The sequence below is a fragment of the Pogoniulus pusillus genome, chromosome 40, assembly GCF_015220805.1.
Source record: "Pogoniulus pusillus isolate bPogPus1 chromosome 40, bPogPus1.pri, whole genome shotgun sequence".
Classification (NCBI taxonomy): domain Eukaryota; kingdom Metazoa; phylum Chordata; class Aves; order Piciformes; family Lybiidae; genus Pogoniulus; species Pogoniulus pusillus.
Window position 1 is genome coordinate 3,465,897 of NC_087303.1, and position 12,909 is coordinate 3,478,805.

Below are 12,909 nucleotides of genomic sequence, written 5' to 3' on the forward strand. Positions count from 1 at the left end.
TGAGGACGATGGCAGCAGACACCCGCAGCGTGCTGACACATTTACTCAGCCTGCAAAGGAGCTCAGGGAGCATGGCAGGGATCTTGCAGCCACCCACCTTCTGTGTGCCCCCCTCCCAGATCTCCGAATAGCTGCTTTCCAGCAGGGGTAAAAACCTTGCACCCAGAAAAGCAGCTGCCTGGGCACAAGTCAAACCAGCAGACTGGTGAGTTCCTGCTGAGCTATGAAATCCTGATGAGAAAGTGGCTTTGATGTTGCCTCAAGTCTGATGCTGCAGACAACTCACAGACAGCCCTGCTGAGCCCATCCTGGCATGCAGGGGACACAGCTGAGCACAGACCAGCCAGATACTTCCATGCTGCTGCAGCCCAAATCCCTGTCCAGGTCGTTCTCCCAGTCTCACCCCAGCAAGGACCAGCAAGCTCCCTCCTGCCTTCAGCACCAGTTCGTGTCCCGTGGATCCTCTGCACGGTCCCAGCGTACGCGGCCAAAACTTCCACTCAGGCTAACCTGACTTTGGCACGGAGCTGGAGCAGCATCCGAGTTGCTCATCTGACGATCTGCCCTAGTGTGGAATCAGGAAACCACCGACTGAACCTGGAGTGAACTTGCCAAGAGAGCAAGAAATCTAAAACCAAACATCTGATCCGAGCCGAGATGATCCCAGGGCCCCGAATCCACTCTGCGAGCGCCGGCGATGGGAGCTCACAGCCACGCAGGCACCAGAATGAGTCCGAAAGTCCCCACCAGCAGCTGTCACAAAACTCACTTCAACCCCTTCAGCACTGACGTTGTCTGCAGCCACCCTGTTTGCACCCTCGGGATCCACAGGAAAGCCACCAAGTGCCACAACCCCCCCGAGCACGACTCCGCTCCCCGCATCGCGGCTCCGCTGGGGCTTCTCCTGGATCCTGCCCTCGGAGCTGCTCCCTTCCAGCTGCCCTGAGTGCCCCACCCGTGCTCAGCAGAGGGGCAGCTCCAATCCTGGAGCAGCTCCACGACCCCGTCACGCACCCCCGGCCACAGCCCCAGGAAACCCCAGACGCTGCCTAGGGTGTAGAGGAGCCAGCTGAGGGGAGGCTGCCACCGCATCCTGCCTTCACACAGCCCCCTCACGGCTGGCACGGGCAGTTTCCAGCCCACCCACGCCTTAATGCAATGCAGGAGAGGCAGCGCCCGATGCCCCCAGCCCATGCCAGAGGCTCTTACCTGGGCACCAAAGCCAGCACCGAGCTCTGCCCTCCGCAGCCGCCGAGCCGGCTCCTGCCCGTGTCCCGTGGCCGCCCGGGCACCGCGGGCACCCTGAGAGCTTCCAGCACTTGTCTCACATTTCAAGGAGCACTTCAAATGCGATTCAATGGCCACTAAATCAGCGCTCATCAGCAGGCTCCGGGCGAGAGCCGAGTGCCCGCGGCTCAGCAAGCTCCAAAAAGCCCCCGGCGTCACGCGGGGCCGCGGGTGCCAGCTGGCAGGAGCCAGGCTGGAGGAGCTGCCCTGAGCCAAGCGCAGGAGAGGGCACCTGACATCAGCACTGCTGGGGAGCAGGCAGACAGGGGAGCTTCTCGGGCTGCCTTGGAGGTCAGACCCAGAAAGTCCCCCGGGTGGCTTCATGAAGGGGCACCAGGCACTGTGGGAAGGGGGTGAGGGCAGCTGGGCTAGGCTGCAGCAGGCACAGGGGTGCTTGCCCCCCTCGCGACGTGGGGTGGCCCAGGAGACCTGCTACAGGATCAAGAGATGCTCTAATGGCTCAGCTGAGGGCTGGGCAGACACGGGCAGCTCAGAGGTTCCAGAGGACCCTGGCCATGCCCTCACCCCTTTCAGCAGTTCATAACAGGGCAGCAAACCAGCCCACTTCTGCTCAGCCCCAGCACAAGCTCTGCTGATGCCATGGAGGCACATTTTAGGAGTGTCAGAGCAAGGATCAGCATGTGCCAACTCTCCCAAAGAGCTCAGGGATGCAGCCTGGCTCCTGGTCCAGGGACCTGGGCCCTCAGGGGGCTCAGACCATCTTCAGACACCAGATCTTACGTACCCAAACATCCAGACTAGCTCTTACCTTTGGATACCCACCAGAGTCCCCCTCAGGCCCACTCTCACATGCTGAAGGGCAGCAGGACACCCTGAAGCAGCATGGGTACACAGAGGGCATTGCACAGGCACACCAGTGGTGCTGTGCCTGCTCTGCACGTCAGAGCTCAGCAGCACTGCAGGGCTGTGTCCCCTGAATCAGCAGATCCCAGCCCTACTCCTGAGCAGCCAGGACAGCAAAAGCCCCAGCAGAAGGAGATGCTGGGGGCGGGGGGGGAACAATGCTGAAGAGAAGGTGTCCAGGAGCCAATCCCCAGAAAGTGCCTCTCAGCTCCCACCTCAAGGTTCTGCAGTTCCTCCGCTTCTAACACCACCTTATGAGCTGATTAATCACTTTCAGCTGGGACCAAGCAGGCAGAGTAATGAGAGCAGCTGCAGTGGTGGCAGGGCACGTGGGCTGTGTCCTTTTGGAGTGATAAATGAGCTGGCACTGCTCTGGCCAGCATGCTGTCCTGGGCACCCCATGTCTGGGTCATGTCTTACCCCAGGATGGGTGAAGATGGGCTGGGTAGGCTCCTGGCAGCACCCTAACTGCTCTTGCATCAGCAGAGAAGGAAAGCAAAGCAAAAAGGCAGGAGCCTGGCACTGAGTCTCAGGAGTTCAGCTGTAAATGTTGGCACAGCACAAGAGAGCAGAGGGAGAGGGAAGATCAAGGTGCCAGCTGCTCCCCTGGCTGCACCACACACTGCCAGCTGAGGGACACCCAGCACAGTGCTTGCAAGATCACAGCATCCTTCAGGATTCTTATGATCAGCACAAAGACCAGGGCAGAGCCACCAACTCCACACCCGCAGCAAGCTGAGGCTGTGCCTGCCCTTGGCGCAGCCACCCGGCACTGAGCCCTCTGCTCCACCCTGCTGAGCCCTCACACGGTGCCAGAACTCAAGAAGGGCACAAAGCTCCATCAGGATGCATGTGGGCAGAGCCTCAGGGCTGAGCTGGTGGCCCACAGGCATCATCCATGGCAGGGAAGACCCAGAGAGATGGGGATGTATAATGTCACCGCAGGAGAGGAAGGTTGGGCAAGCTCTGGGGAAGAAGTGGGGCTGCCACCCTGGCACAGCGACCACCACAGGGTGGCTGCTGGGGGAGAGTGCCCAGCTGAAGGGATCCAGCAGATGCTGGCCCCAGCTGCTCTCCTAAGTCTTAAAATAGAGCTGAGGAGCAAACCCAACACAGCTAGAGGGCAAGTCTTGGCCGAGCTGCTCCAAGCTGCCTCTTCCTAGCTGTGACAAATGGGTTTGGGTGTTTTTTTTTCTTCAAATCTCCCTGAAATCAAACCCAGGCACCACTTGAGAGGTGGCAATGTCTCCTCTGGGCACAAGGCTGGCTCCTGTCACCCTGACAGAGCCCTGACACTTGTGGTGACTCACACAGACCCATAAACAATGAGGTGATGCTGAACTCGCCTTGGCTTTGCTGGGTCAAGAGCTCCCTTCTTGCACCGTGCCTCTCTGTACTGCTCCAGGCACCTCCTGCCCTGATCCTGACCCTCTCCCACCTCCTCACTGAACCTGATACAGGTTATTTGCTCTTGGAACACGAAATCCAGAAACAGGTTATGGCACAGAGAGGGCTCCAGCCCCTAGTTCCAGTTGGAGCTCAAGCAAGCTCCTGCATTCCAGCCTAAATGAGATATTTCACAGTGCCAAGCAAGTGGCACTTGCAGTGCAGCCTGGGCAGGGCTGTCACACACAGACAGTTACAAAGGGACCTGCTGAAACACAGGTGGTGCCTTGGAGCACTCCATCGGCACAGGGCCGGGGCTGTGTTAAAATCAAAGTTATCAAACACCTCATCTGGAGGTGGCTCCAGAGCCCACGCGTGGAGCTCCATGGCTGGGGGCACAGAAAACAAACTGAGCCTGGGCACCGCCGAGCTGCCCTGAGAGCACCACTCTGAGAGCTGCTCTCATCCAGCAGCTCAGGCCTGCTTCTGCCTCCTGCTGCCCAAACCTGCCCTAACCACACACTGAAGACTCCTGAGAGCCCAGCACGGAAACAGCTGCGTCTGGGCAGAGCCGGGGAGAGAGGGGACCAGGAGTGAGCGCTGGACCTTGCTGAGGGCACCGCAGAGGAGCCACCCTCACTGCTCCACCCTGACACGGATTGCCCCAGATCTGCTGTGCCTGTCACGGAGCTGAAGTTCCCAAAGTTCCCAACTGCCAGGAAGGGCTTGAAAAAGTGTCTGTAGCTGAGCTGGAAGGCAGATGACAAACCCAAAGAACCCTAAATTTGTTGTTGTCTCGACTCCGGAGTGGGAGGAAGGAAAATGGGACGCCCATGATTTTTTAATGCCTGCAGCTGGCAGCTCCACATTCCTGGTGACAGCAGCCCTTTAAGAAACACATTTTCATACACAGGAAGGGAAATAAATTCACAAAGCAATTTGCTTCCAAGCCAGGCTGGCACCTCCCCACACAAACACCTCGCTGCAGCCACAGTGGCTGGCACTCTGTGCTGGGCAGGGCATCACCAGAGAGTGCAGGGGTGCCCCACTGGCTGCCAGGCCCATCTGCTAGCCCTGGGAGCAGTCATTTACCCCTGGGATGAGGCACAGCAAAGAACAGAAGAAATAATTCACTGTGTGAGATGAGCAGACAGGTTGTTGTGGCACCACGCTGCGGCAGCCTCTGAGCCTGGCACGATCAAAAAGGCTCCTGCAGTCGGGGTGGGAAGGGGGGGAAAAAGAGATAAGGAAAGGAGAGGAGAACTTGATCAAAGCCTGTGCCTGCTGCAGCTCACAGGAGACACCTGTCAGGAGCACTTTCTGCAGAGCAATCAGCACCCAGCGTCCGAGGTCAGCACTGCATGGCCAGGACCCCCTACCCTGGACCCACTGCCACCCTCCTTGGGGATCTGGGAGCATCAGCCCCACAATGAGCCTTTGCTGCTTGCTCAGGGGACATAGCCAAGCTGGCAGTGCCAACAGGAAGGGTGGATCCGAGGGAGGCGAAGCTGAAGAGCACCAGAGCCACAGAGAGGAGAGGAGCCAGAAGCCCTCACGTCTGCATCTGCCCTGGTCTCTTCCTTGGGCTAGAGAGGGACTGGGCAGCAGCTGCCACCTTCAGCCCGGCCGTGACAACCCCTCCAGCTGCAGAATGCTTTGGCAACCTTTCCTTTGGCTAGCAAGATCCTGAGGTGTCCACCAACCCCCTCCCAGAACTCCATTCCTCCAGCCCAAGTGGGGACAGGTCTGAGACAGCTGGGCTGCTCCCAGCACCCTGACTGGCACAGCTGAGCCCACAGAGCCTGGCAGCAGTGCCACTGAGGGGTGCCCAAGAGTGATGGGGGCACAGCAGTGAGCAGAGCTGGCAGCAGGGCTCACTTCTCCAGGTGCTGACTTGCCCAGGAGCTGTCACTGCCAGCCTGGGCTGTGAAGGGGGCAGATGATAATGAATTGCCTGCACCTCCCAGCATCTCCTGCACAGGCACCGATGGAGTTTTCTCACTGTCCAGAAGACAGGAGGAAGAGGAAAAGAGTTTTGGAGCTCAGGTTTAATCAGCCCAGTGCTAAGTTCAGCCTGAGTGAATCACCTCCTTCACACTGCTTTGCTTCCCTCAGTTGTCCCCAAGCTTGGCAGCCTCTCTGGCCCCTACAAGATGCTGGACGTGATCCCTGGCTCTTGCAGCCGCAGGTGGTGAGGTGGCCTGGGCAGAGGTGCTGGCAAGTTGGTCTCCTGGGATGCACAGCCACCAGGAAACGCAGCCCTGCAATGCCAAGTGTCCAAGTGTGTCCCTGAGCGGGCACTGTGCCACCTTCGCAGATGGGACCAGGGGAGGTAGCCAAGGCACGATCCTGCGGGCTGCCTCTGGGGCATGTGCCACGGCTGCCATCCCAGTGGGAACACAGGACCCAGCCAGTCCCGGGGTGAATGGGACAGCTGCGGGGGAGGCTCCCAACAGAGATGTGCAGAAGGGTGGGTGAGGGGCTCCTGGTGTGGGTCCCAGCACGCTGCCCTGGCACTGATCACAGCCCTGCACTACCCAGATGCTTGCTAACTGGGGAGGGCGTCTGAAGCATCACTGAGGCAAGTGTGCAGTGTGTCAGCCCTGTGCCAGTCAGCCAGACCTGAAGGGCCCATGCCCACCCTGCTGAGACTGACACTGCCCCAGCACCTACTGCAGCCACGCAGGGCCCTTGGGGATGCGAGTGGAGGACAGCGGCAAAAGGCTCATCTGTGCTGGCAGCTGGTGAGGGGTGGAGGCGTCGCTGCTGAGTAAACACGCGAGGGCTGTGTCTGCAAACACTGCCAGGAGCCAGCCACACAAACAGGCCCTTCATGGCTCTGCCCACGCCCAGGCGCGGCCTTTCCCCGGCGCTGGCTGCGGCACAGCACTGTTACCTGGCTAACAGAGCTCTTCATGGGGGCATGGGGGCAGGAGGGGAGGCTGAGAGCCATGGCACAGAACTGCCGTGCCCAGAACTGCCATGCCTAGCCCCACCATGCCAGCACCCACCTGGGATGGGCAAAGACCAGGTTTGGGACAGGGCAGAGGGCAACAGCAATGGGGACAGTAAGGTCCAGTGCCAAGTGAGCTGGACGAGTATCAGAGATGCCATGGAGTGCCCACCCTGGAGCATCCCATGGTGACCCTGGGGCATCTCTCCTGATGAGACCAGGCTCTGGGCCAGGGCAGTCCTGTTACCTGGCAATCCCCTGCAGCCCACGTGGCACAGCACCAGCACACCAAGGGCCCATCCATAGCCCAATCCCACACCAGTTTGTACCCAACTCGGAGAAGCTCCTGCTCCAGGCACACTTTGGCAGACCTGGGGCTGCCCCACTGCTTCCAACTCCTTCCTGCCCCTCACAGCCACCCCCTCACCATAGCAGGCTCCCTCCAGGGTCAGAGCAGCTGATGCTAAGCTTCCTGTGCCAGTGCTGTGCTCTGCCACCTCCCACTCCCCAGCCCCGCAGGCTCCCTGGGCTGTGCAAGGAGCTATTTCTGTCTGGGCTCCAGCAGAGTGACACTCCGCAGCCCCCCCAGCAGCGCGGGCGGCAGCTCCGGCAGCATCCGACCCTCGCCTCCCAGCCGCAGGCGTTGGCACCTGAGCGAGGATCCCTGCTCCTCAACGAGATGCTTCGGGACAAAGCGCTGCGGGCACCCAGGAGGTGCCTGCTGGCAGCCAGGTCAGGCGACAATCGGGAGGGGAGCAGGAGGTCCCCAGCCCTGGCTCCGTCCTATCGCAGTATCTCCAGGTCCCACACCTGAGGCAGCAGCAGGGCAAATCCTGACTCTCCGGCAGGACGAAAGCTTCCAGCTCAAGGGAGGGGAGCAAGAGGCAGCTTTGCTGTCCCGGGCCCTCAGACATGCTCCACCTTGGCCGTCCAACCACAGTCTCAACTCCCAGCATCCCTTCCCAAGCAGGGGCTGCACCCAGCTCCCCAGCATCCCTTGGCAAAGTGGTTCGTCCCTAGGCGGGAGCTTCAATGCCCATGGAGAGGGACTGGGAGGGCAGGGATGGGCAGGGACCCACTGACCCGAGCCGACACAGGACACGGGCAGCAGCTGCTCGGCTGCCACCGCCCCCGGGTCGCCCACCTCGGAGCCGCAGCACCGGGCGCTGTTAGTTAATGGTTTCTTTAGGGAGTCATCGTTAATTGAGCAACTCCGGTGACCGCAGCGCCCGGTGATCCATCAGCTGCCGAGTGCCAGGCGAGCAGCAGCCGCTCGATGCTCCTTGCAGCCGCAGCTCCGAAGCGGTGGCGGTTTGGGGCTGTGCCCCCCCAGCAGCGAGCGTCCCCCCGGTGTGGGGGAGCTGTGACTAAAGCAGCGGTGAGTGATCGGTGACTCAGCGGAGCGCTCCGCTCAGCTCCTGCCTTTTTTTAGCACGGGGCGGACAGAGCTCTCACGGCAAACCCTCGCCTGGCACTGCCACCGCGCCCACCTCCCCCCCACCGGGGCTACCCACCTGGGCTAGGAGCTCCTGCAGACCAAGTGCCAGCCTGATGTGGTTCTGCTCTGGAAGATAAGGAAGAACTCAGACAATGCTGCCAAGAGCTTTGGCTTCTCCTTAATTCTCCCTTTTCTTCTTTCCTGTGTGACCTGGGCAAGGGAAAGGGGAGAGCTCCAGCCCCGGTGAGCCGGGGGGGCCTGGCAGCCCTGGCAGCGTGGTTCAGGCCATGCTGGAGCTGCCCTGGCAGCAGCGTCTGTCCAGAGCGAAGTGCTGAGTTCCTGTCCCAGCTGTAGCTGCCGTCTGACACCGTCTGTGGGCTGGAGCTACCAAACTCTTTGAGCCACAATTCTGCTGCCGAACACTGGCACTGACGACCTCTGCCTGTGCCATCTGCAGCAGCAGCATGGGGGCACTGGGTCTGCCCAGACTGCACTAGCAGCCCAATGGCCACATCCACATGGGCTGGAGACAGCGATGGGGACCTGTCATGAATGAATTCTTCTCATTCTTACAGACAGGGCAGCCACAGAACATAACCACCTGAGTACCAGAGCCTGGGGAAGATCCATGCCTGGTGGTGCCAGCCTGACTGCTGCCATTCTCAGTTCCCTGAGCAGCCAACACAGGAGCAGAGCCTGAGGTCCACATCCTTGGCACCACCATTGTGGCACTTGCACCAACCTCCCTTCATCCTGGCTCAGCACAGAGCCATGGGTAGGTAGACCCTTTACCAGTGTGACCAGTACTACCAGTGCCATCTGACCAGGAGACCTGCTGGTGTTGGTGGCAGACACCTACCCAGTGCCACCAATCCCTGCCGTGGGGCCAGAGCAGCCTGAGCCACGGCAGGGCCGAGGAGTTGCTGCCTGCCTAAAAGGCTTCACTCTCACTTTCTGGGTAATGATTTCCCAGCTGCTCCCTGTTTGAGCTGCTAATGGGAACTCCACTCCCTGCCTGCCTCCCAGAGCTGCTCGCCTGGTTCAGGCTGAGGAAAATCAATTCCCCTCTCACTCAAGGCTTTCCAAGACAGATGAACTGCAGCTTGTGCCTGCCTGAGCGAAATATTTATTCAGTCTGGGAACAGATTTACTTTTGAACTTCTATAAATACAGCTGAGGGCTCTCATTTAATCCCTCACCAGAAGCCCTAATTTTATTTGTTTTGTCTTTTAACAGATTCTCCTTTCCTGGTGCCTTGTTGGCAGGTGAAGGCAGAAATTTTTGGCCTTGGCCACAGGCAGAGGGCTCTGGACTGCAACCATGGGGGCCTGCCCATGGTCCTGCAGCAGGACAGGGCTTGGGGGTGCCAGAGAAAGGGTGAGACTCCTCCACACTGCCAGAGTTTGGGAGCTGTGGAGGCTGCCTGCCCTTGATTTACACCCCAGGGGCTGAGACAGGCAGAAAGAGGCCAAATTCTCCACAGAGGCATCTTTGTGACCCTGGTGGATCAGATGGATGTGGGCAGGCAGCAGGGAATTGCCCCTCAGGCCACTGAAGGGGATTCTGCCTCCTGCCAGCATCTCCCCAGCATGTGCCAAGAGAGGGCTGGGCCAATTCCTTTGGAGGGTGAATGTCCCCAAGGACAAACAGAAAAGTTTTCCTACCGCTAAGCAGAGGCCAGGGCCAGGCAGCTGCTGGAGCCAGGATTCCTGGAGCCCACCTTGATGATTCCCTGAGCCATGAGTGCTGCTCCCTGGAGCCACACAAGCACCATGGAAGCACCAGCAGCACCCAGCACCCGGAGGGGCAGGAGGCTGCTGGGTGCTCATAACCCCCCTTGGGTCATCCTGCCCCTGCTGTTCCTGTGCCTGCCAGCAGGATCAGAGCAGCGGCAATAATCTTCCCTCTGCATCTGGTCAGGGAGGTTTGGGACTGGCACAGACCAAAATGCCAGGGGTCCATCCCAGCTCCCCCCACAGCATCTCCTGGCCAGGAGCCAGTTCATGAGTGGCCACAGCCTGACCTCACCTCGGGCAGGGAGTGGCCTTGTCCCCGTTTTTAAAGCCACCTGGCACGTCCCATCTGGTGAAGGCTCCTCTGAAAGCACAGCACCAGGCCTGGATCCTCGGTTTGACACACTTATTAAACTGCTCTGCTGCCTGCTGCCTAATTAACCTCCCCTGGAAACTGGGGAGGACAGAAATGTGACATTGAGCTGTGGAACTGCAGCCCCACGGACACTGGCTGGGACTGGGCTGCCCGGGGAGGGGATGGAGAGCAAGTAGGGGGCTGGAAATAGGGCAGCTGCTGGAGTATCCCTCCCTGCCCCACCAGCCACGGCCCCACAGCCTGACCTAGAATGAGGAGCAGGGACCCCCAGTGAAGCCCCCCCTCCCCCCCACCGGGGTGTCAGTGCTGTTCCCCCCAGGCGGAGCTGGGATTAATCCTGGCAGGCTCTAATCCGCTCAAGCCCTTTCGTAACAGTGCTCAGAAATAAGCCTGGAGAGTTCCTGATACTTCTTGAAATTTTGGAGTTGGGATATTTTTAGGCTCTGCCCTTGCATGCGATGCAGCCATGGGCAGGAGAGGGGGGGACACTCACTGCCAGGCCCCCAGAATCTCACCCTCCCCAGTCCTGCCAGTGCCCGCCCCGTGCCGCTCCCCAGCTCCCGCTGGCTCAGTAACAGACTTCCCTTGTTTGGGAGTTCTGTTTTTTTTTCCTATATCCATTTCAGGGCTCCCCAGAAGAGCCTCCAGCCCCAGCGCACAGACAGGCTCTGTGCTGCCATCCGCCAGTGCCTCCAACGGGTCCTCAGCAGCATCAGCAGCACCAACACCACAGCTGCCCCAGGAGGAGAAGGGCAGAGAGGGGAGGACAAACAGCGACAGGAAAAGTGACACTTCGAACTCCTCCCCAGACCAGCCTGGAGGAGCCTGTCCCCACTTGGGCTGTGGTTGTTTCTCTTCCCAATAAACCACAACTGCCAGGAGGCTGGGGGGCACCTGGGGGGTGCAGTGACAAGTGTGAGGCTCCTGGCTGTTCTGCTTTGCTCCCAGGGAAGGTGACAGAAGGTTCCCCTTGCCCAGCTCCACCCCAGGCTCCATCAGCATCTCCTCCACCAGGCTGAGTATGAGAAGCTGGAAAGATCCTTCAGAACCAGTTCATCCCCAGAGGTTAGATCCTGATGGGGATGAGGCCTCTCACTGGTCAGACTGGCTCCAGTGGCAAGCAGCAGCTTGGGCTGGACCAGTCCTGACACAGTTCTGGACAGAGGCTGGCATTGCCTCCACATGAACAGGACATCACAGCCTCCAAGACAGCTCAGATGCTCATCCCAGAGCAGGGTTCTTGGGCTTAAGAATATCAATTGTCAGCCTCCAGTCTCCTGTGTGAGACCTCTGTGACTGGCAGAGCAGAAGAGGCAAGCACAGGGGTGCTGGGTGAGAGCAGCACGGAGCCTGCCACTGCTTCTCCACCTCGCAGTGGGGACTCCTGCTGAAACTCCATGCCCAGGAGTTCCTGCCTGGGCTCACCCCTAGTTACCGATGTGGAATCATGTGGGCACCAAATGCCAAAGCTCTGAGCAGTGCCAGGTGCCAGGAATTGCCTGTGGGGAGCTGCTTGGCCAGGGCCACGGAGGAACATCTGTGTGGAGAGCTGTGACCCCATGCCCGGGAGCTGGAGCCAGCTCAGGGCTCTCCTGCTCCAGCAGATAAAGGAACAAAATAACCTCAAAAAGCTCTTGGCCCTTTGCCAGGCAGCTCCACAAAGCCCTGATCTGCTGCTCCCTGCTGCAGTGGGGGGCTGCAGGACCTTTCTCAGCTCAAAGGCAGCAGAGGCCCCAGTGAACTGGGAGGTGAAAGGAAGGTGAGAAGCAGACTCTGATCTCTGCCGGCAAAACCCACCCCACGTGGGGCAGGCTTCTCATCTCCTCCTGACGTGGAGGAAGAGCCAGAAATATCCAAACTGGAAACAAGATGCTGGGCAAGGCTCTGCCAGGTGGGTAGCTGGTGGCATCTGCCCCATGAAGCTGCATCTGCCAGGATCACTCTGTGATACCTCAGCTCATCCCTTGCCCGGTGGGTTTGAAGCAGAGTCCTGTTTGTGGGTGGAGGAGTAGGCAGAGCTCTGTGCCAGAGTAAAAAACTCCAAGTTACCAAGTTCTGTGCTGTCCAGGGCAGAGTGACTGAGTGACTCCCACGTCCTTGGAGATGCAGTGTGTGGGGTGGGAGCAGAAGGGGCAACCAAGCAGAGTGAGGCTGGGGGCTGGACCATGGCATCAAAGTACCAAAGCCTGTGCCATGCCAGCTCCCACTGGAGCACTGTGTACCCCTGCTCTGGGAACAGAGAAAACCAGCTTGGTGTGGGACATCCACTGGGATGGAGCAGAGAGTGCCTGGAGCAGGATGGGGCATGAGCTGGCAGTGGCAGCCATGAAGGACATCTGCAAAAGATGCTCACTCCCACAGCCATGCCAAGTGGAGGTCAACAGCTGAGCCCGAGGAGTGTGACACAGCCCAGCCTCAAAGCCAAGCCAAGCCCAGACTGGTTTCATGCCTCCAAGATCAAACCTACTGCCCAAAAGAGCCCAGCATTCCTCCATAGGGATGCCAAGTCTCCTTGGCCTCCTGGCACCCTTCCTGCCCATGACACCCTGAGGACTCTGGCTGTCAGTGCCTTGCAGAGGTTGGCACAGCCAGAGCAGCTCCCATCTTCAGGCAGACTCAGGCAGGGATTAGGACTTAACCTCAAAATGTTTCCCTTGCAGTTTCCAAGTGATCTTTCTTATCAACTAATTAAAAAAATTCTGTAATTAGGTCAGGGAAAATCACAGCTCAGGAACATTCTCATTTCCTGCCAGCACAGCTTTGTGCCCAGAGCCCTGGCAGCCCCTCGCCCTGGCAGCCCCTTGCCCTGGCAGCCCCCCAGGTCCGTTTGCACTGAGGGGAAAAGGGGTGGGTTAAAACCCAAGCCCCTGTC

The 12,909-nt window shown here is 59.4% G+C and overlaps 1 protein-coding gene across 9 annotated transcripts in view; it reads right to left on the reverse strand.

Moving 5' to 3' along the window:
• Positions 1–12,909, reverse strand: part of ZNF385C (zinc finger protein 385C) — a 63,584-nt gene that overhangs the window by 47,720 nt on the left and 2,955 nt on the right. For 3 of the 9 annotated variants that reach the window (XM_064174334.1, XM_064174336.1, XM_064174335.1), the window contains one exon: positions 8,005–8,054. The exons of 3 other annotated variants lie outside the window; for them this stretch is intronic. The gene's annotated coding sequence lies outside the window, so the exon portion shown is untranslated. Of the gene's footprint in view, positions 1–403; positions 448–1,209; positions 1,255–2,056; positions 2,162–8,004; positions 8,055–12,909 lie in introns of those variants that run through there. 3 more of the 9 variants (XM_064174333.1, XM_064174338.1, XM_064174337.1) reach the window with 3 other exon arrangements.